This window comes from Heloderma suspectum, chromosome 3, assembly GCF_057233095.1.
Source record: "Heloderma suspectum isolate Gila_16-S chromosome 3, 16-S_ref, whole genome shotgun sequence".
Taxonomy (NCBI): domain Eukaryota; kingdom Metazoa; phylum Chordata; class Lepidosauria; order Squamata; family Helodermatidae; genus Heloderma; species Heloderma suspectum.
In genome coordinates this window covers 319,862,000-319,882,244 of record NC_139460.1, presented here as the reverse complement: position 1 = coordinate 319,882,244, position 20,245 = coordinate 319,862,000, and positions in this window count along the sequence as shown.

Here is a 20,245-nt window from a genome sequence, read left to right as displayed (position 1 = left end):
GGATGAAATGACACCATCCCTGATAGATGGCCGTGCAGCCTTTATTTAAGTTCCTCCAGCAACGGAGAGCCCATCACCTCCCCTTTCCCTCCCTGACATGAGGATGAAATATGTCGGCTCAATACATCCCTGCTGCCTATAACCTTCTCCATCTCTACCACCTTCAGCCATCAGATGACTCCGCCCTTTCTCCTTGCTGTCCCATCTGCTGGCCCTGGCCACACCCACTGCCTCCTCTGGCCTCGCCCACCAGTGGCACCCACCCCTCTGGGGCAAAATGGTTGCCCACCCCTGATCTGTCTAGTGAAATTACACCTAGGTTTGTGTAAGCCAGGTTTCCCCAATCTGGCGCCCTCCAGATGTACTGGACTACAAGTCCCATCAGCCCCATACCAGCATGGCCAGGGGTGATGGGATTTGTATTCCATCATAGAATAGTAGGGTTGGAAGAGGCCTACAAGACCATCGAGTCCAACCCCCTGCTCAGTGCAGGAATCTAAGTCAGAGCATCCCTGACAGATGACTGTCCAGAGATGCTCTAGTCCCAAACATCCGGAAAGCGCCAGGTTGGTGAAAGCTCGTGTAAAGGCACATTCTTCTCCCGTTGATTTTTGACCACGTCTTTGTCCCATCCCTTGACTGATTTTGTTGTGCCAGTTGGGGGGGGGGAGGATTGTTAGCTCCCTTACCCCCAGTTAGACAGAGACCCTTCTCTTTGTTGCTTCTCTGTAAAGTGCCGTGCATATTTATGCTATGTTATGAAGGGCTGTATATACATGTTCCAGATAAATAAAATTATAATGATAATTATAACAGCAACATGTGCAAGGAAGGATTTTTTTAAAACCCCAAACGTGCATCCCTCCACACACCCTCAAGTGGCACAGTCCCTGCCATTGCACCATGCGTACTTTCTGAACATTTAGATCAGCTCTGGCCGTGTGAGGAAGGAAGAGGGCACCCGGCTTGCACTTATGTGCCATGTTCCCACGGGGCACCAAACGTTGCCATCTCGAGTCAGAAGGGATGACACTGGCTCTCAGAAAATTGCCCCACAGGCCCCTGGCATTCTGATCCATCCAGCCAGAGAAAGTTGCAGTGGGCTCCAGCGGCCTCTTTACTCTTTTGCCCCGGTACAGCCCATGGTCTAGGCAGTGTAGGCTGGTGGCTCCAATGCAAGTGGGGTGGTACATCCGCTCTGGGCTTCAGTCAGAAGCAGTCAGAACTCTAAAGGAGCTATGCTTTGCACTTTGGAGAGCTCCTTTAGAGTTCTGACTGGTACTGACTGAAAGCTGGAGAGGATTCACAGCCCCACTGTCATCGGAGCCACCAGCCTCCACTGGCCTAGGGTAAAAACTGGTTTCTCCTCCTCTTCCTCCCCCCTCCTGTCCCTCTTCAGTCTCACCTACTTTGCACCTGGCAGGATCCTTTCACCCCCTGCAAACGGAGTGCAAACTGCTTCCAGGCATGAGCAGCATGAGCAGAACAATCCCCTCACAGGAGCCATTACCAGCTTCTCTGCCCTGGGGAGCAAAGGAAGGTGGTCTAAAAAGAGGGAATGCGTCACCAAGAGAGAGAGAGGGAGAAGAAAAGAGGGCACTGATTTGCATAAAATTTGCATACACTAATTTAGAGAGAGAAAGAGAGAGAACACACACAGATGTAGAAATAATTACCACCATTTTAAATAATTACCACCATCGATGGCCTTGTAGGCCCCTTCCAACCCTACTATTCTATGAATCTACTATTCTATGAATGAATTTCAAAAGAAATACACGACATCTCACCCTAGTGGGAAAGATTCCGACTCCTTGGAAAAGGGTGACAGTTAGGAGCTGAAGAACTAGACGCCACTCTGCACCAGTGGAAGCAGTGGAGCTATGGAACCATTTCCAGGTACTTGAGGATGAGACTGGAGGACAACCTGCAGAGGAAGAGTTACAGGGGAACCTGCATGAGAGCAAGCAAGAGGCTGAAGGTCAGCCAAGCAGTGGCGATGAAACTCAGGCCTACAACAACAAGAAGAGTAGTAGTAGTGGGAGACTCCTTGCTGCATGGGATCGAAACCCAAGTATGTCGTGAAGACCTGTGGACTCGCCAGGTATGCTGTCTCTCAGGACGACGATTAGAGATGTGACTGAAGGGTTGCCTGCACTCATAAAGCCCACTGACAGGTATCCCTTTCTTCTCATCCATGTGGGAACAAATGATACCGCCAAGCAGAGCTACGAAAAGAAATCACGTCAAACTTGGAAGCTTTGGGAAGGAAGCTCAAGAACTTTGGGGCCCAAATAGTTTTCTCATCCATCCTTCCAGTAGTTAGAAGAGGAACAGAAAGGGAAAGAAAAATACTCTGGGTGAATGACTGGCTATGAAGGTGGTGCTGGCGTGAGAGATTTGGATTCTGGGACCACGGGCTGTACTTCCTGGAAGATGGACTGTTGGCAAGGGATGGGTTGCACCTCACAAAGGCTGGGAAGAATAAGAATGTGTTTGGCCACAGCATGAAGAACTTCATCAGGAGGGCTTAAAACTGAATCCTACAGGGGAGGGAGATGTAAAGTTGGGGGTAACAATGGATGAAGGCTCATGCACTGCAATGGAGAGAACAGCTCTAATAGTGCCCAATAATAGTCTTCAGAAACATGTAGGAAGAAAGCCAGACTATAAAGTATATGGTCTTCAGTGTCTATACAGTAATGCCCAGAGTATGGGAAACAAACAGAACGAACTTGAACTCTTAATACAGGAGGGAAATTATGACTTGATAGGTGTATCTGAACCTTGGTGGGATGACTTCCATGGCTGGAATACAGCAATTAAAGGATATACTGTAACTTGTTCAAAAAGGAGGAACAGAAAGGGAGGTGGAGTTGCACTATATGTTAAAAATACATATCTCTGCACAGAAATACAGGAGGATGAGCTTGGTAGCCCCATCGAGAGCATCTGGGTTAAAATAAATGGTAAAGGTAAAGGTGTCCCCAACCAGTCGTGTCCGACTCTAGGGTGAGGTGCTCATCTCCATTTCTAAGCCGAAGAGCCAGCGCTGTCCGAAGATGCTTCCGTGGTCATGTGGCCAGCATGACTGAACACCGAGGTGCATGGAACGCTGTTACCTTTCCTGCCGAGGCGGTACCTATTTATCTACTTGCAATTTCTTGCTTTCGAACTGCTAGGTTGGCAGAAGCTGGGACTGAAGACGGGAACTCACTCCGTCACACAGCACTCGGGTCTCGAACTGCTGTCCTGCTGACCTTCCAGTCTGCAGTTCAGCATCTTAAAAGTATAAAAGGCACATGGTGGTCGGAGTCTACTACCAGCCACCCAATCAAGGAGAAGATGAGGATGAAACTTTTGAAAAGCAAAGAGCCAATGTTTCAAGGAAGCATGATGTAGTAGCAATGGGGGACTTCAATTTCCCCAGTATTTGTTGGGAGACACATTCTGCAAAACGGCCCCTCCAGGAAATTTCTGACTTGCGTGGCAGATAACTTCCTCCTACAGAAAGTAGAGGAAGGAACTAGAGGATCCGCTATCCTTGACTTGATCCCAACAGAGATGACCTAGTGGATAAAGAAGCAGTTACAGGATCTCTGGGGGAAAGTGGCCATGTTATACTTAAGTTCTTGGTTCTAAAGAAAGCAAAAGCCGAGTGTAGCCAAATGCGTACCCTAGATTTTAGGAAAGCCGAAAGTTCCCATGGCAAATGACTCTAACGAGAAAAGGAGTCCAAGATGGGTGGGAGCTTTTAAAAAGGGAAATTCTCAAGGCACAATTACAAACAATTCCAACAAGAAAAAAAAAGGTGAAGAAGCCAATGTGGCTTCACAAAAAGCTTAGAGATGACCTGAAAACAAAAAAGCACATGTATAGGAAGTGGAAGGAAGGCCAAGCAACAAAGGAAGAGTACAGGCGGGTAGCACAAAATTGCAGGGATGGAGTCAGGAAGGCTAAAGCTGAGAACGAGCTGAGGTTAGAGAGACATGCTAAAAGCAACAAAAAAGCTTTCTTCAGCTACGTGCATAGTAAAAGGCAGAGGAAAGAAATGGTGGTTCAGCTATTAAATAAGGATGGGAAAATGATAACAGATGACAAAGAAAAGGCAGAAGTGCTCAATTCCTACTTTGGCTCAGTCTTCTCCCAAAAGAGGGTCTATGACCTCCCCTGGCAAAGGCGAAGTACAGGCTGAAGGGGCAGGATTGCAGCTTGAGATCGATAGGCATATGGTCAAGGAACACCTAATTACTTTGAATGAATTCAAATCTCCAGGGCCAGATGAACTGCACCCTAGAGTAATAAAGGAACTGACAGAAGAACTCTCAGAACCACTGTCTATTCTCTTTGAGCAATCATGAAGGACGGGTGAGTACCAGATGACTGGAGGAGGGCTAATGTTGTCCCTGTCTTCAAAAAGGGTAAAAAGGAGGAACCTGGGAACTACAGACCAGTCAGTCTGACATCAATCCCTGGGAAAATTCTGGAGCAGATCATAAAGCAATCCATCTGGAAGCACCTTGAAAACAATGCAGTGATTACTCAAAGCCAACATGGATTTGTCAAGAACAAATCCTGCCAGACGAATCTGATCTCATGTTTTGATCAAGTAACCTCCCTTGCGGACTGTGAGAATGCTGTAGCCATCATATACCTTGACTTCAGCAAAGCTTTTGACAAAGTGCTCCATGATATCCTGATGAGCAAACTAGCTCAAAGTGGGCTGGATGAAACAACGATCCGGTGGATCCACAGCTGGCTACAGAATCGGACTCAAAGAATTCTTATCAATGGGACCTTCTCCAACTGGGGAGAGGTAACGAGTGGGGTACCGCAGGGCTCAGTCCTGGGCCCAGTGCTCTTCAACATTTTTATTAATGACTTGGAGGAGGAGGTGCAGGGAAGGCTGATCAGATTTGCAGATGACACAAAATTGGGCGGGATAGCTAATATCTTGGAAGACAGAAACAAAATTCAAAGTGATCTTGATAGGCTGGAGCACTGGGAAGAAAACAACAGAATGACATTTAATAGGGATAAATGCCAAGTTCTGCACCTAGAAAAAAGAAACCAAATGCACAGTTACAAGATGGGGGATACGTGGCTCAACAACACTACGAGCAAGAAGGATCTAGGAATTGTTGTCGATCACAAGCTGAATATGAGCCAACAATGTGATGTGGCTGCAAAAAAGGCAAATGCTATTTTGGGCTGCATTAATAGAAGCATAGCTTCCAAATCCCAGGAAATATTAGTTTCCCTCTACTCAGCACTGGTTACGCCTCATCTGGAGTACTGTGTCCAGTTCTGGGCGCCGCACTTTAAGAAGGATGCAGATAAGAGGAGGGCAACAAAGATGATCAGGGGACTGGAAACAAAGCCCTATGAAGAGAGATTGAAATAACTGGGCATGTTTAGCCTTGAGAAGACTGAGGGGGGATAGGATTGCGCTCTTCAAGTACGTGAAAGATTGTCACAGAGAGGAAGGCCAGGATCTCTTCTTGATCATCCCAGAGCGCAGGACACGGAATCATGGGCTCAACTTACAGGAAGCCAGATTCTGGCTGAACATCAGGAAAAACTTCCTGACTGTTAGAGCAATATGACACTGGAACCAATGACCTGGGGAGGTAGTGGGCTCTCCCACACTGGAGGCATTCAAGATGCAGCTGGACGCCCATCTGTCAGGGATGCTCTGACTTGGATTCCTGGATTGAGCAGGGGGTTGGACTCGATGGTCTTCTAGGCCCCTTCCAACCCTACTCTTCTATGATTCTATGATAAGGTGACCTGCGTGCCTGCCTGTTCCATCTGCTGTCCAGATTATCGAGTGTTGATGGTCAGCTTCAGGTCCCCTGCTCTTCTGATGGTTCTTCATCCTTCAGCTGTATTTGGACTGGACAGCCCTTCAAATCAAGGGGAAAGCAACCTCCTTTGGACTATGATTCCCATGAACCCCAGCCAGCATGGCCAGTGGTACGGGATTTTAAAAGCTGGAGTTCAAAATGTCTGGAGGGCAACAGCTTGCCTACCCCTGGAACAGAGGTTACCTTCAAATAGAGGACTGTCCTCTGTAAAGTAGGACACATGACCACCTTACCGTGGTATCTCACCCTGGGGGTGCAGAATCGGCTTGGATGTTATAGATGAGAGGGAGAAAATGATGCTGAAATCTTTTGCATCCAAGGAGGAAGGGGTCGCAGGTGATTGGAAGACAGTGGCTGAATTCCAGGAACACCAATAAGGCGGGTGAAAAATCACAAACTATCTTGCCTTTTCCTTCTCTTCTCTCTCAGTTTCAACCTCTCCTCCAGCCAGAAGGTTACCTGATCAGTCCTTTAAGGCCAAATCCTGCAGGACCTTAAGAGTTTTCATAGAATTGTACAGTTGGAAGGAACCATGGAGATCATCCAGTCCAGCCCTCTGTTCATTGCAGGCTCTGCAGTGCAAGACGGATGCAGTGTCAGCACCCCTGACTGACTGATGACCATCCAGCCTCTACCTTCATCTTTCTGAGAGGGAAGGACCCGGTGTGGAATACACCGATATTTGCAAGCCCTGCCCATGTTTATGGGAAGCATAGATCTAGATCCCCATCCACCTGGCCACCAGGGGATGCTGAATCAAGGTCTTTTCATCCTCCCTCCTCCCCAATTCTTCAAAAGCTTAACTGCGGGGTTACAAGCCAGGGCTGCCAGGGCCAGCCCAAGACACATCCCCCCGTTCCAAGGTCGAGGTACACAGTACCAAAAGCCAGCCAAGTTATTTTGGTAGGTGGAGCAGAAAATCCTATAAGTACTAGGGCTCTGCACCACTTCGGCCCGAGGCCCGAACGCCGAGTTGAAGCGGGCTGCTTCGAGTCACTTTGTGCCCCTTCCGAGGCGAAGCGGAAGGGGCACGAAGCAACCCAGAGTGGGTTGGGGGCACTCTGAAGCACTCGTTGCGCTTTGGAGCCTCACCCCCCCCCGCCCAGACCCCCTGGTTCCTCCAGGTCCTTACCTGAGCTGCCTTCTCCTCGCTGCTACCACGTTCTCCACCACCACAGCTGTCCTCGCTGCCGCTGCCCTCACCGCTGCCGCCACCGTCTTCTTCGCCAGAAGGTCCAGGAGGTCACCATTTTAAAAATGGGGACTCCCTGCAGTAAGAGTCACCGCGCGCAAGGATGGTGATGAGGATGGCAGCAGTGAGGACAGCAGTGGTGAGGGCGGCAGCAGTGGCGGTGAGGGTGGCGAAGGTGGTGGAGGAGGCAGTGAGGACGACGGCGGAGGAGGCGGCGGCAAGGTAATGGGGTCTGCATGGGGGCGTCGGGGGGGGTACCCGAAGTGGGGTTCAACATCCGAATCCCTCTTTGGGTTCGGGGCCAAGTTGGGTCAGCCCCCCCACCCCTGAATCTGCCTGAGCCGAATCAAGCCCGCCTCAGAAGCTGCAAAGCGGCTTCTGAGTCTGATCGGGGGGTCCCTGCATAGCCCTAATAAGCACTTCTCCCCATCCCTACAAGGAGAAATAGAATAATAGCAAAGTAAATTATAAGTAACAAGTTGCTTAATCCTTTTATGACACCGCAGATCTGCCTGAGGTGACTGCCTCACTCTGCCTTACAGGAGGGCCGGCTCTGAGGACTGCCAACTGAGCAGACACCTCCCACCCCACCTAGCCAGGCCTACATCGGTTAACAGCAGCAGCTGATAATGCACAAAAAAGCCCAGCACCAAGGCCTAGGGGAGGAGCAGAGCCAGCTCCAGAAAGCGCCCCCCACCCCCTGCAGCTTACTTGGCAATGGGGGCAGCAGCAGCACGGCAAGAACAGCTGGGAGCAGCCATGCTTATTTCCCACAGAGTTACAGCAGGACATTGTGGGAAATCAGTCCGGAGGAGTCAGTGCTGGTGGGCCCTGCTGGGGCAATGGAGCCTAATGTGCCCATGTCTCCTCTTTTACAGAGGAGAGTCCTTTATTTGAAGGGCTGTCCTGTCCAATTCCAGGATATCGATAAAGAACCATAAGAATTGTTGTCCATCTACAGTTTAAGGGAAGGGGCTGAAGCTCAGTGGTAGAGCCCTCACTTTTCATGCAGAAAGTCCCAGGTTCAATCCCTGACATCTTCCAGGTAGGGCAGGAAAAGCCATTGCTTTTAAATGTTACGAATTGTTACTTTTAAAATTTATTCTTAATATTTCATACAATTCACTAAGGTTAAAGGTCTCAGGCTTCTGGCATTGCTGTTCTGGATGTTCATCAAGGATTCCCTTCCGCGTTGATCCCTCTCACTCCATTTGCAGCTACCGACTTCTGCACAAACCAGGAGGGGAAGCTCTAGTGTCTAGTCTTTAGGGCATTTGGATAAATGTTCCTGCCAGCTAATCATTAGCTGCTAATGTCTGCTGCAGGCCAAGCTGCCATTGTGTTAGGAACTAGTTGAAAAGTTGGTCACTCAACTACTTATACAGATTTAGGATGCAATCCTATGCATATTTAGACAGAAAAAACCCTACGACTCCCAGCATGCCCCACCCAGCCATGCTGGCTGGTGTATGTTGGGAATCGCAGCACTTTTGTCTATCTTAACATGCATAGAATTGTGCCCTTAGGCAGTGAAATTGTTATTGCTTTCCCCTCCAAAGAATTCTGGGGGTTGTGGTTTAGCAAGGGAACTGAGATGTCTGTCAGAGACCCATCATGTCTCCCCACCCTCCAAAAGGACTACAGTTGCCCAGGGAGAAGGAATGAATATTATTAAACTGTTTTTAGGGTGTTTCCAGATGGGGCATTTATTCTGCAATTGCACTGCCTCATTCACAGAATTTCACAGGGGGTCCAAATGTTGTTTTCCATTTGTAACCCTCACCATGTCTTCCCAACTCTTTTTCCATCTTTCTTTTCATTTTACAAAAAAGTGTGTTAAGGGGGAAAAGATGAAGTAGCTGCACCAGGCCTTTGGATTGGTGGCGCTTGGAGTCTTCCATCTGGAAGCACCCTTAGTGTGCAATCCTATGCATGTTTAGAGAGAGAAAAGGCCTACAACTCCCAGCATTCCCCAGCTGGCTGGGGAATGCTGGGAGTTGTAAGCCTTTTCTCTCTCTAAATATACATAGGATTGTGCCCTTAGTCTTTAGGTATGCTTGACGTTTACTATGGGTGTTTCTAGAAGAGGCTTTCATTGTGCAACTGCCCTGCCTCATTCATGGGATTTCACAGGGGGTCCAGACATCACTGTCTTCAGTTTGTAACCCTCCGGTGTTTTCCCACTGCTTCTTCCATTTTCTTTCTTTCCAGATGGATGGCTCCTAGCACTCCCAATCAGAAGGCCTGGTTCAGCTACTCCTTTTTTTGCCTTAACGCATTTTCTGTGGCAAGAAAAAAGATGGAAGAAATGGTGGGAACACACAGGAGGGTTATATGTGGAAGATGCTATCAACTGGATCCCTTGCAAAATTTTGTGCATGACGCAGGACAACAATGACATGATAAAAGCCTCATAGAATCATAGAATAGTAGGGTTGGAAGGGGCCTACAAGGCCATCGAGTCCAACCCCCTGCTCAATGCAGGAATCCAAGTCAGAGCATCCCTGACAAATGGCTGTCCAGCCTCGTCTTGAAGGCCTCCAGTGTGGGAGAGCCCACCACCTCCCCAGGTAATTGGTTCCATTGTCGTATTGCTCTTACAATCAGGAAGTTTTTCCTGATGTTCAGCCAGAATCTGGCTTCCTGTAACTTGAGCCCATTATTCCGTGTCCTGCACTCTGGGATGATCAAGAAGAGATCCTGGCCTTCTTCTCTGTGACAGCCTTTCAAGTACTTGAAGAGTGCTATCATATCTCCCCTCAGTCTTCTCTTCTCAAGGCTAAACATGCCCAGTTCTTTCAGTCTCTCTTCATAGGGCTTTGTTTCCAGTCCCCTGATCATCTTTGTTGCCCTCCTCTGAACCCTCTCCAGTTTGTCTGCATCCTTCTTAAAGTGTGGTGCCCAGAACTGGACACAGTACTCCAGGTGAGGCCTTACCAGTGCTGAGTAGAGGGGAACTAGTACTTCCCGGGATTTGGAAGCTATGCTTCTATGAATGCAGCCCAAAAGAGCATTTGCCTTTTTTGCAGCCACATCACATTGTTGGCTCATATTCAGCTTGTGATCGACAACAATTCCAAGATCCTTCTCGCTTGTAGTGTGGTTGAGCCACGTATTCCCCATCTTGTAACTGTGCATTTGGTTTCTTTTTCCTAGGTGCAGAACTTGGCTTTTATCCCTATTAAAGGTCATTCCATTGCTTTCTGCCCAGCGCTCCAGTCTATCCAGATCACTTTGAATTTTGTTTCTGTCTTCCAAAGTATTAGCTATCCCGCCCGATTTTGTGTCATCTGCAAATTTGATCAGCATTCCCTGCACCTCCTCCTCCAAGTCATTCATAAAAATGTTGAAGAGCACTGGGCCCAGGACTGAGCCCTGCGGTACCCCAGTCGTTACCTCTCCCCGGTTGGAGAAGGTCCCGTTGATAAGCACTCTTTGAGTCCGATTCTGTAGCCAACTGTGGATCCACCGGATTGTTGTTTCATCTAGCCCACTTTGAGCTAGTTTGCTCATCAGGATATCTAGCCTTGTCTGGAAGCACTCAGAAAATCCAGTAAGGTGGAAAAAACGGAATAGTCTTTTGACTGGTTGCGCTCGGAGTGGAGCCGTCAGTCTGGAATCACCCTTAGATGAAAGTCCCACTGATCTCAGTGAGGTAGACTGCAGGTGTTTGGGGGCCCAAGGTCTGGGTTGAAGTACCTATCACATGCTTGTCACTAAATAAATGTAAAATTGTTGGAGTAAATAGAGCAAATCAATGCAAATCGTTTCAATGTGGATTCACTTTGTCGTCGCTTCACATCATAGATTTGGACATCTAAGAAACCCCTGGCCTGGTTTTGGCAGCTCCAATTAAATTGAGTATATCTCACAGATCACACTCAAATCATTAACACATGTCTTTGTCTTGGTCACCAGGGACACTGGCTCAAATTAGTACCCAATTGGGTTGTCAACTTTTCTAGGGACTGCTGTAGCTGTAACTTAATAGCAGTGTGATGTGCCAGCATTAGCAGGTGATAAGGCTTATCTCCATGTAGAGAATGTAAACTTCCCTGATTTTCTTTTTCTTGGGGAGAAAATGGAAATTTTGGCAGAAATGGAAGTATAAGCCATGCTCACTTTCTGATCAAAACTTTTGCTGCTTTAACAACATAAAATGCACCATTTGTAACTTAATTCAAGGGTGGGAAGGCTTGTGGGACTGGGATCTACTTAGTTTTTTACCAGAACTCCAAGATCCACCAGTCAGAGCCTGGTGCAAAAGACATATGCTTAAAATTAAAGAATTCTGAGCCTAGGAATTTGTTTTGAGTACCAGAAATGACTGCAGCTCACAGCCCTTCTGTGCAATAATCTACTCCTGGTTACCCCGAGCTGTCTTCATTTCAGCAGTATAATTTGGGGGTAGAGAGTCATGTTGGGGTAGAGAGTCATGAAGTTTACTCCCAGGTAAATGCAGATAGGATTGCAGCCTCAAAAAGTTATAAATACCGTAAGGGCGCAATCCTATCTAGATAGGCAGTCGCCTCCGAACTCGAACTCGGAGGTGACCGCCTAACCAAAGCAAGGCAGGAGAAGCACGGGGGAGTGGGGGTCGTTCCCTCCGCGCCTCTCCTGCCCTGCTTTTTCTGCTAGACAGCTGTTTTCGGCTGTCTAGCCACGGTGGGCAGGGGGCGAGTGGGAGAGGAGGCTGCATAGGATGTGTTGCACACAGATCCGCTCTCCCCATCCTGGAACGCCCCCAGCCCCGCCCCTTTTCAGCCACCCCGAGCTCCCGAGTGCAGAGGACGGGGCTCCCCCCCAGCTGCCTTGGAGGCAGCGTGGATGTTGGGGGAGGTCGGTTCCCGGAAAACAGCATATCCTATGGCCGTCTAGCCGCTGTCTAGCGGCCATAGGATTGCTCCCTCGGTTTTGTACAAGCAAAATTGTGAATATACCCAGTGAGAGAGAGGGAGATGTGCAGACTGCTGCACATGTGTTATGATTATTTTATTATTTATTAAATTTATTAATTGCCCATCTGGCTGGTCACCCAGCCACTCTGGGCGATGTACAAAGCATATAATAAAACAGTTTAAAACAATAAAATTGTACAATAAAAACATTTTCTAAAATACCCTAACCCACCCCAAATGCCCGTCTGAACAACCACGTTTTTATTATGCTTGTAAGATAATGCATGTATCTTAGTTTTTTCCATCTGAGAAGTAGTAAAAAAAGAAGAAGCTAAGAATAGAAACCACAAATTACCTCTTTATGCTTTCCCTGAAGTATGAGCCAGCCGGTACAGTTATAGTTTTACTGTTGAACCCTGATTATTTTATTATTTATTTATTTATTTTATTACATTTATATCCTGCCTTTTTTCCTCCTTAAGGAACTCAAGGCAGCGTACATAATCCTCTTCCTCTCCATTTTATCCTCACAACAACCCTGTGAGGTAGGTTAGGCTGAGAGTCAATGACGGGCCCAGAGTCATCCAGTGAGCTTCATGGTCGAGTGGGGACTAGAACCCAGATCTCCCGACTCCCAGTCCAACACTCTAGCCACTACACCATGCTATATTTTACCATTATATTGTTATTATGTTATCGGCTTTGATGATTTTATTGTAAAGCAGTATGCCAATTTGACGCCGGAAGATGAGCCCCTCAGGTCGGAAGGTGTCCAATATGCTACTGGGGAAGAGCAGAGGGTATTTCCAAGTAGCGCCAGAAAGAGTGAAGCGGCTGGGCCAAACCCGAAAGGACACTCAGCTGTGGATGTGTCTGGTGGTGAAAAGAAAATCCGATGCTGTAAAGAACAATATTGTTTAGGAACCTGGAATGTCAGATCAATGAATCAAGGTAAGCTGGAGGTGGTCAAACATGAGATGGCAAGATTGAACATCGACATCTTGGGAATCAGCGAACTAAAATGGACAGGCATGGGCGAATTTAATTCAGGTGACCATCATATCTACTATTGTGGGCAAGAATCCCTTAGAAGAAATGGAGTAGCACTCATAGTCAACAAAAGGGTGGGAAAAGCAGTACTGGGGTACAATCTTAAAAATGATAGAATGATCTCAGTACGAATCCAAGGCAAACCATTCAACATCACAGTAATTCAAGTCTATGCCCCAACCACTGAGGCCGAAGAAGCTGAGGTTGATCGGTTCTATGAAGACCTACAACACCTTCTAGAACTAACACCAAAAAAAGATGTCCTCTTCATCATAGGGGATTGGAATGCTAAAGTAGGAAGTCAAGAAATCACCGGGATAACAGGCAGGCATGGCCTTGGTGTACAAAATGAAGCAGGACAAAAGCTAATAGAGTTTTGCCAAGAGAACATGCTGATCATAGCAAACACTCTTTTCCAACAGCACAAGAGGCGACTCTACACATGGATGTCACCAGATGGTCAATATCGAAATCAGATTGATTATGTCCTTTGCAGCCAAAGATGGAGAAGCTCCATACAGTCAGTAAAAACAAGACCTGGAGCTGACAGTGGCTCAGATCATGAGCTGCTTCTTGCAAAATTTCGGCTGAAATTGAAGAACGTCAGGAAAACCACTAAACCGTTCAGGTATGACCTAAATCATATCCCTGATGAATATACAGTGGAAGTGAGGAATAGATTTCAGGGATTAGACCTGATAGACAGAGTGCCTGAGGAACTATGGACGGAGGTCCGTAACATTGTTCAGGAGGCAGCAACAAAATCCATCCCAAAGAAAAAGAAATGCAAGAAAGCAAAGTGGCTGTCTGAGGAGGCTTTACAAGTAGCTCACGAAAGAAGGGAAGCGAAAAGCAAGGGAGAAAGGGGAAGATATACCCAACTGAATGCAGAGTTCCAGAGAATAGCAAGGAGAGACAAGAAGGCCTTCTTAAATGAACAATGCAAAGAAATTGAGGAAAACAACAGAATGGGAAAGACTAGAGATCTCTTCAAGAAAATTGGGGATCTCAAGGGAACATTTTGTGCAAAGACGGGCATGATAAAGGACAAAGAAGGCAGGGCCCTAACAGAAGCAGATGAGATTAAGAAGAGGTGGCAAGAATACACAGAAGAACTATACAGGAAAGATCTGAATGTCCCTGATAGCCATAATAGTGCGGTCACTGAACTTGAGCCGGACATCCTAGAGAGTGAAGTCAAGTGGGCCTTAGGAAGCATTAGTAACAACAAAGCTAGCGGAGATGACAGTATTCCAGCTGAGCTATTTAAAATCCTAAAAGATGATGCTGTTAAAGTGCTGCATTCAATATGCCAACAAATCTGGAACACTCAACAGTGGCCACAAGACTGGAAAAGGTCAGTTTACATTCCAATTCCAAAGAAGGGCAACGCCAAAGAGTGTTCAAACTACCGCACAATTGCGCTCATTTCACATGCCAGCAAGGTGATGCTCAAAATCCTACAAGCTAGGCTTCAGCAGTATGCGAACCGAGAACTACCGGAAGTACAAGCTGGGTTTAGAAGAGGCAGAGGAACTAGAGATCAAATCGCCAACATTCGCTGCATCATGGAGAAAGCAAGAGAATTCCAGAAAAACGTCTATTTCTGCTTCATTGACTACGCTAAAGCCTTTGATTGTGTGGATCACAACAATCTGTGGCAAATTCTTAAAGTGATGGGAGTACCAGACCACCTTACCTGTCTCCTGAGAAACCTGTACGAGGGTCAAGAAGCAACAGTAAGAACCAGACATGGAACAACCGATTGGTTCAAAATTGGGAAAGGAGTACGACAAGGCTGCATATTGTCACCCTGCTTATTTAACTTATATGCAGAGTACATCATGAGAAATGCCGGGTTGGATGAATCAGAGGTCGGAATTAAGATTGCTGGGAGAATTATCAACAACCTCAGATATGCAGACGATACCACCCTAATGGCAGAAAGCAAAGAGGATCTAAAGAGCCTCTTGTTGAGGGTGAAAGAGGAGAGTGCAAAAGCTGGTTTGAAACTCAACATTAAAAAAACGAAGATCATGGCATCTGGCCCCATCACTTCCTGGCATATAGAAGGGGAAGAAATGGAAGCAGTGACAGATTTTACTTTCTTGGGCTCCAAGATCACCGCAGACGGTGACTGTAGCCATGAAATTAAAAGATGCTTGCTCCTTGGGAGGAAAGCTATGGCCAACCTAGACAGCATAGTAAGAAGCAGAGACATCACCTTGCCGACAAAGGTCTGTCTAATCAAAGCTATGGTTTTCCCAGTAGTAATGTATGGCTGTGAGAGCTGGACTATAAGGAAGGCTGAGTGCCGAAGAATTGATGCTTTCGAACTGTGGTGCTGGAGAAGACTCTTACGAGTCCCCTGGACTGCAAGGAGGTCAAATCAGTCCATCCTAAAGGAAATCAACCCTGAGTGCTCATTGGAAGGACAGATACTGAAGCTGAAGCTGAAATATTTTGGCCACCTAATGCGAAGAGAAAACTCTCTGGAAAAGACCCTGATGCTGGGAAAGACTGAAGGCAAAAGGAGAAGGGGACGGCAGAGGATGAGATGGCTAGATAGCATCACGGATGCAATGAATATGAACTTGAGCACGCTCCGGGAGAGAGCGCAGGACAGGAAGGCCTGGCGTGCTATGGTCCATGGGGTCACGAAGAGTCGGACACGACTGAACGACTGAACAACAACAAATGCCAATTTGGTTAATAAAGAAATAAATAAGCAGCAAATTTGGGTGTCAAGATAAACTTTGTAACAACTGCGAAAACATTGAACTCTTCAATAGTGTATTATCATCATACGCACATTACAGCATATTAATTGCAGGCAAATTAGTCACACTTAGAGAGCAATGCTGTACATGTCTACTCAGAAGTAACCCCCGTTGAGTTCAGTGGGACATACTCCCAGGAAAATGTGTATAGGGCTGGAGCCTTAAACAATAAACACTTCCTTGAAAAGGCAAGCATCACAAGTCTCTATTCAGAACCAGTTTCTGAAAGATGAATAACAACTCCTTCTGAATCTGAGCGTTCCTTTTCTTAATCTCCTGGACTTCAAAAAACAAGTGCTGTGCATGGAGCCAGGCCAGTTTCTCTACTTTTTCACGTGCTCGTTTATTGCTTGTTTTGGTGTGAGTAGCCACAAGCTTTCTTCTAGGCGCTGCCAAAGATCAGAGGCGGTTCTATATATTGGTGGCAAGTGGGGCAGAGACCCTTCACCTTTCCCCCACCTCCTTGTGGCAGAGAGATCCCGCCATGACCAGGTACAAGTGCAGCTGCTGAGTGCCACACACGATCTCCTCTGGCAATCTCATGTTGAACATCTGCCTTGTCCTCTGCCCTGCCAGCCCCAGTGGGGAATCTGAAGCAGGCATGAAGCAAGAGGAGTCAGAGACGGTGCTGTACAGGGGACGTGCCACCGCGTTGCAGGAAGGGTGCCCCAGCAATGTCCCAGACTGCACACCTCGACCAAGGCCCCGAAGATCTGCAATGTTTGGAGAGGAATGTTCCAACATCAAGGCCTAAGTCTGCTGCTGGTTTGCTGATCCAATAGGAGGCACCAGCCAGGCTCTCCTGGCCGACATTGCTGCCTTTCACCCTTGCATCAAGGGAGCTGAGGCAGTGCAAGCAGGCTGACAACTGGGGTGTTGAGGGGCAAGGAGAAGATTCGAGACCCGAGCGAGCCCGTAGGACTCCAGTCTGCATAGAATTGGCATGTGTTAATTTATGTCCATATGTGCACATTTAGAAATGATTACGCGGATTTCTTTAATTTTCACAGGAGCCAAGGCCAGCCAATTAATTTCTCATCCAAATCATCTCAAATAAAATCAGTTCTTCAGTTAATCTGCAGCATGTCCAGATCATCCCAAGCCAGCAGGGAAAAGTTCTTTTTGTAAGTGTAATTGCCATGTAGGGGGAGATTGGGGGTGGTGGTGTTGCAGCATGTGGGGAGGGGAGAATTAACCCTTCCCTCCCCAGGTGCAATCTGGCAATTAAGCAGAGAGAGAAAAAACTTCCTTTGGCATCAGTGCAGACTCTGTGGCCCTGTAAAAGAGAGTCAGGCCAGGACCCCGTAGGCCAACGTCTAGCAACACCCCTGCCGGCAACAGAATTCTCCCAGTGGAGGCGGGTGGCTCCGATTTCAGTGGGGCTGAAACTCTGGGTTGCAGTGATAGAATCATAGACTAGCAGGGTTGGAAGGGGCCTTCAAGGCCATCAAGCCCAACCCCCTGCTCAATGCAGGAATCCAGGTCAGAACCAGTCAGAACTCTAATGAGCTCTCCAAGTTACCGAACCCTATTCCCAAAATTGGTTCAGCACCTTGGATCGCTTCTTTAGAGTTCTGACTGGTTCTGACTGGAACCCAGAGTGGATTCACTGTGCCCACTGACATCGGAGCCACCCGCCTCCACTGGGTGGAGTTCTCTCCGTTTTTGAATGCAGTCTTTCACCTTTCCTTCCCCCTTACTTTTAAGTAGAGATATGTTTTGTTTGTCAAGCACGGTTGATTTCATCTGGGCAATAAGACGAGACAACAGCAGGCCATCCCATTCAGATACTGGGATCGCTGAAGATACTACTGTTTTTTGCAGCTGAGCACAGAAGACAGTAACTTCACAAAGAACAATATTCCTTACACCTCTGACTTCTTTCAGATCTTCAGTTATAACTATTTCTTTAACAGCTTCTTTGTTTGTTTGTTTACTAATGTTTCAAATGAGTTTACTGCACCACCCCTCGAGTTTTACTGCCATGTTTTTGAGCATCACTGCTTTATTACTGTTCTTCTTGAAGAGCCAGCGCTGTCCGAAGACGCTTCCGTGGTCATGTGGCCGGCATGACTGAACACCGAGGTGCACGGAACGCTGTTACCTTTCCCGCCGAGGCGGCACCTATTTATCTACTTGCAGTTTCTTGCTTTCGAACTGCTAGGTTGGCAGGAGCTGGGACTGAAGACGGGAGCTCACTCCGTCACGCGGCACTCGGGTCTCGAACTGCTCTCCCACCGACCCTCCCGTCTGCATTTCAGTATCTTAACCACTAAGCCACCGCGGCCCCCCCTTTTTTTTTTTTACAATATGAGTAGACTTGACAGATTTTACAATTTCTTTTGTTCTTCTGTAGATCTTTTCCAAAGTGTCCAGACATCATGAAATCATTAAGAATCAGGGTTACACCATGGGAAGCACATCCTATCACAGTGATTTGTGCATATATTATTCATCTATTATGTAGCTTTCATATGAGTTGTGTTGTCAGCCAGAAAAGCAAATACATTACCACTCCCAATCTTTTCCAGGACTTTGCATATTTTATTACTGATATACTCAGCAGCGTGTCTGTTCTCTCCTCTGAATAGACACACTTTTGTGAAACGCCGGTTCAGGTGTTGTTATGACAAAGTTTATGATTTCTTTCCCCAGTACATTTATCCACCTGTCTGTGAGTGCTGCAAGACACAGAGCTTTGTTGCTATTTTTCTTGCACAGATTTCATCACAGTGCTTATATTCAAACCCTAGAAGAAGTTTGCTCGAAGGATATGTGCTGGTCAAATAATACAAAGGTCTCAAAAATCTGCCAGTGGTCTCTTTTTCTCCACTTATGGATAATGGTAACTCAGAGGCATATATTGTTCTTGCAAGAGTTTGGTCCATTTTTTCTTGATCTTCATGTGTCAGTTTATCTACAAATGAAGTTCTTCACTCTCATATTTATTAATTTCTTTTTTTTATAACATTGAATATATAGAAGGTTTTTCAAGTACATAGTGAGATTCAGCTGAATTATGGGGTGGAATAAGAAGTGGGTCAAAGTGGGTAAGAGTCATCATGCATCGGATTTTCATTGTCAACCCCTCCCCCAGAAAATTAAACCTTACCTCACCTTAACAGCCCAACATGAACTGAAATCCTCCTTCCCAATTCATTCGGTCCAGACTTTGCGTGGATTCAGAAGTAGCTATCTGCTGCCATCTGATGGTGATGCCCTGGCAATGCTGGGCAGAGAAACCATTATTTTGCCACAAACTTCAGGAGCGACAGAAGATCACTTTTATAGCTCTGTGTAGGGATTCTAAAGCATGTACACCAGCGGTAGGCAGGCAGGCAGGCAGACATCAGGCTTCCAGGATGTGCTGCATCTGTCTGTTTTTATTATATCATTTTGTGGTTTTCGTGTGTGTGTGTGTGTGTGTGTAATGTTATTGTATTTCGAATTGTTAGCCGCCCTGAGTGGTGGGTGCATAAGCACCAGAAAGACAGCCTATACATTTTCATAGAAAGAAAGAAAGACTTTTTACTCTGAGGTCCACAAACTGGTACCAGATGTAAAGCAGTGGCTCAGGCGGGCGCGCATACGCTAAGGATTAAGGGCCAGGGTGCCTCTGAGCACATGCCCAGCCCAGGAATTTGTGATTGGCACCAGAACTAAGTTCACAAGTCGTTCCACACAAAATTCCACTCCTGGTTCCTCTCTCTGGCATTCTTTTCCAGCAACCGAATCAGTGGTGTAGCGGAGCCAGGACTCACAGGGGTGCAGCCCCCGGCCCTTTTGCTGACCTTGACTGCCACCTCCCTCAGAAGCCCCTGTTCCCGTTGAGCTTAGCTGCAGTCCTCACAGTTGCCACAACATCTCATTCCTTGTTGTAATGTAAAGTAGTCTGGGAGGGCTTGGTCTTGAATGAGCAGTTAAGACCCTTTCACTTTACAAAAGACCTTCTCCTAGCAAATCAAAACTGCTAGACCCGTTTTCTTGATATGGATCAACACAGCTGCCTCAGTCTTTGGACTGTCCTGGGGTGGGGTGGGGAGCTATGGGGAATGTCATGATAGGCGCCTGCACTTCAAAATGTACCGTGACATCACTGAACCTACATTTTGTGCATGTGTGTGGAAGATTTTTCGTTGCTGCCGTTGTTCAACAACTGGGAATCTGATCCCAATCTACCTTCTTCCCACCCCCACCTGTGGGCTGCATGTGTGGCAATGAGGGAGGGCGGATCAGGATTCTGGCCCCCAGCCCTAACCCCTAGCCTTGCCTGAGCTCCGTGTATTCAAGGGCCCTGTCTGCATTTTTGTACCTATATTTGACCCATGGAGGCCTGACTATGTGCTTCCGATTGCAAGGTGCCAGGACTCCACTCTGGAAGAGGGCTGCTGTGTCCTTGTGATCTTTCGTAAGGCTTCTGGGCGGCCACTCTAGGAAACAGGATAATGAACTAGATGG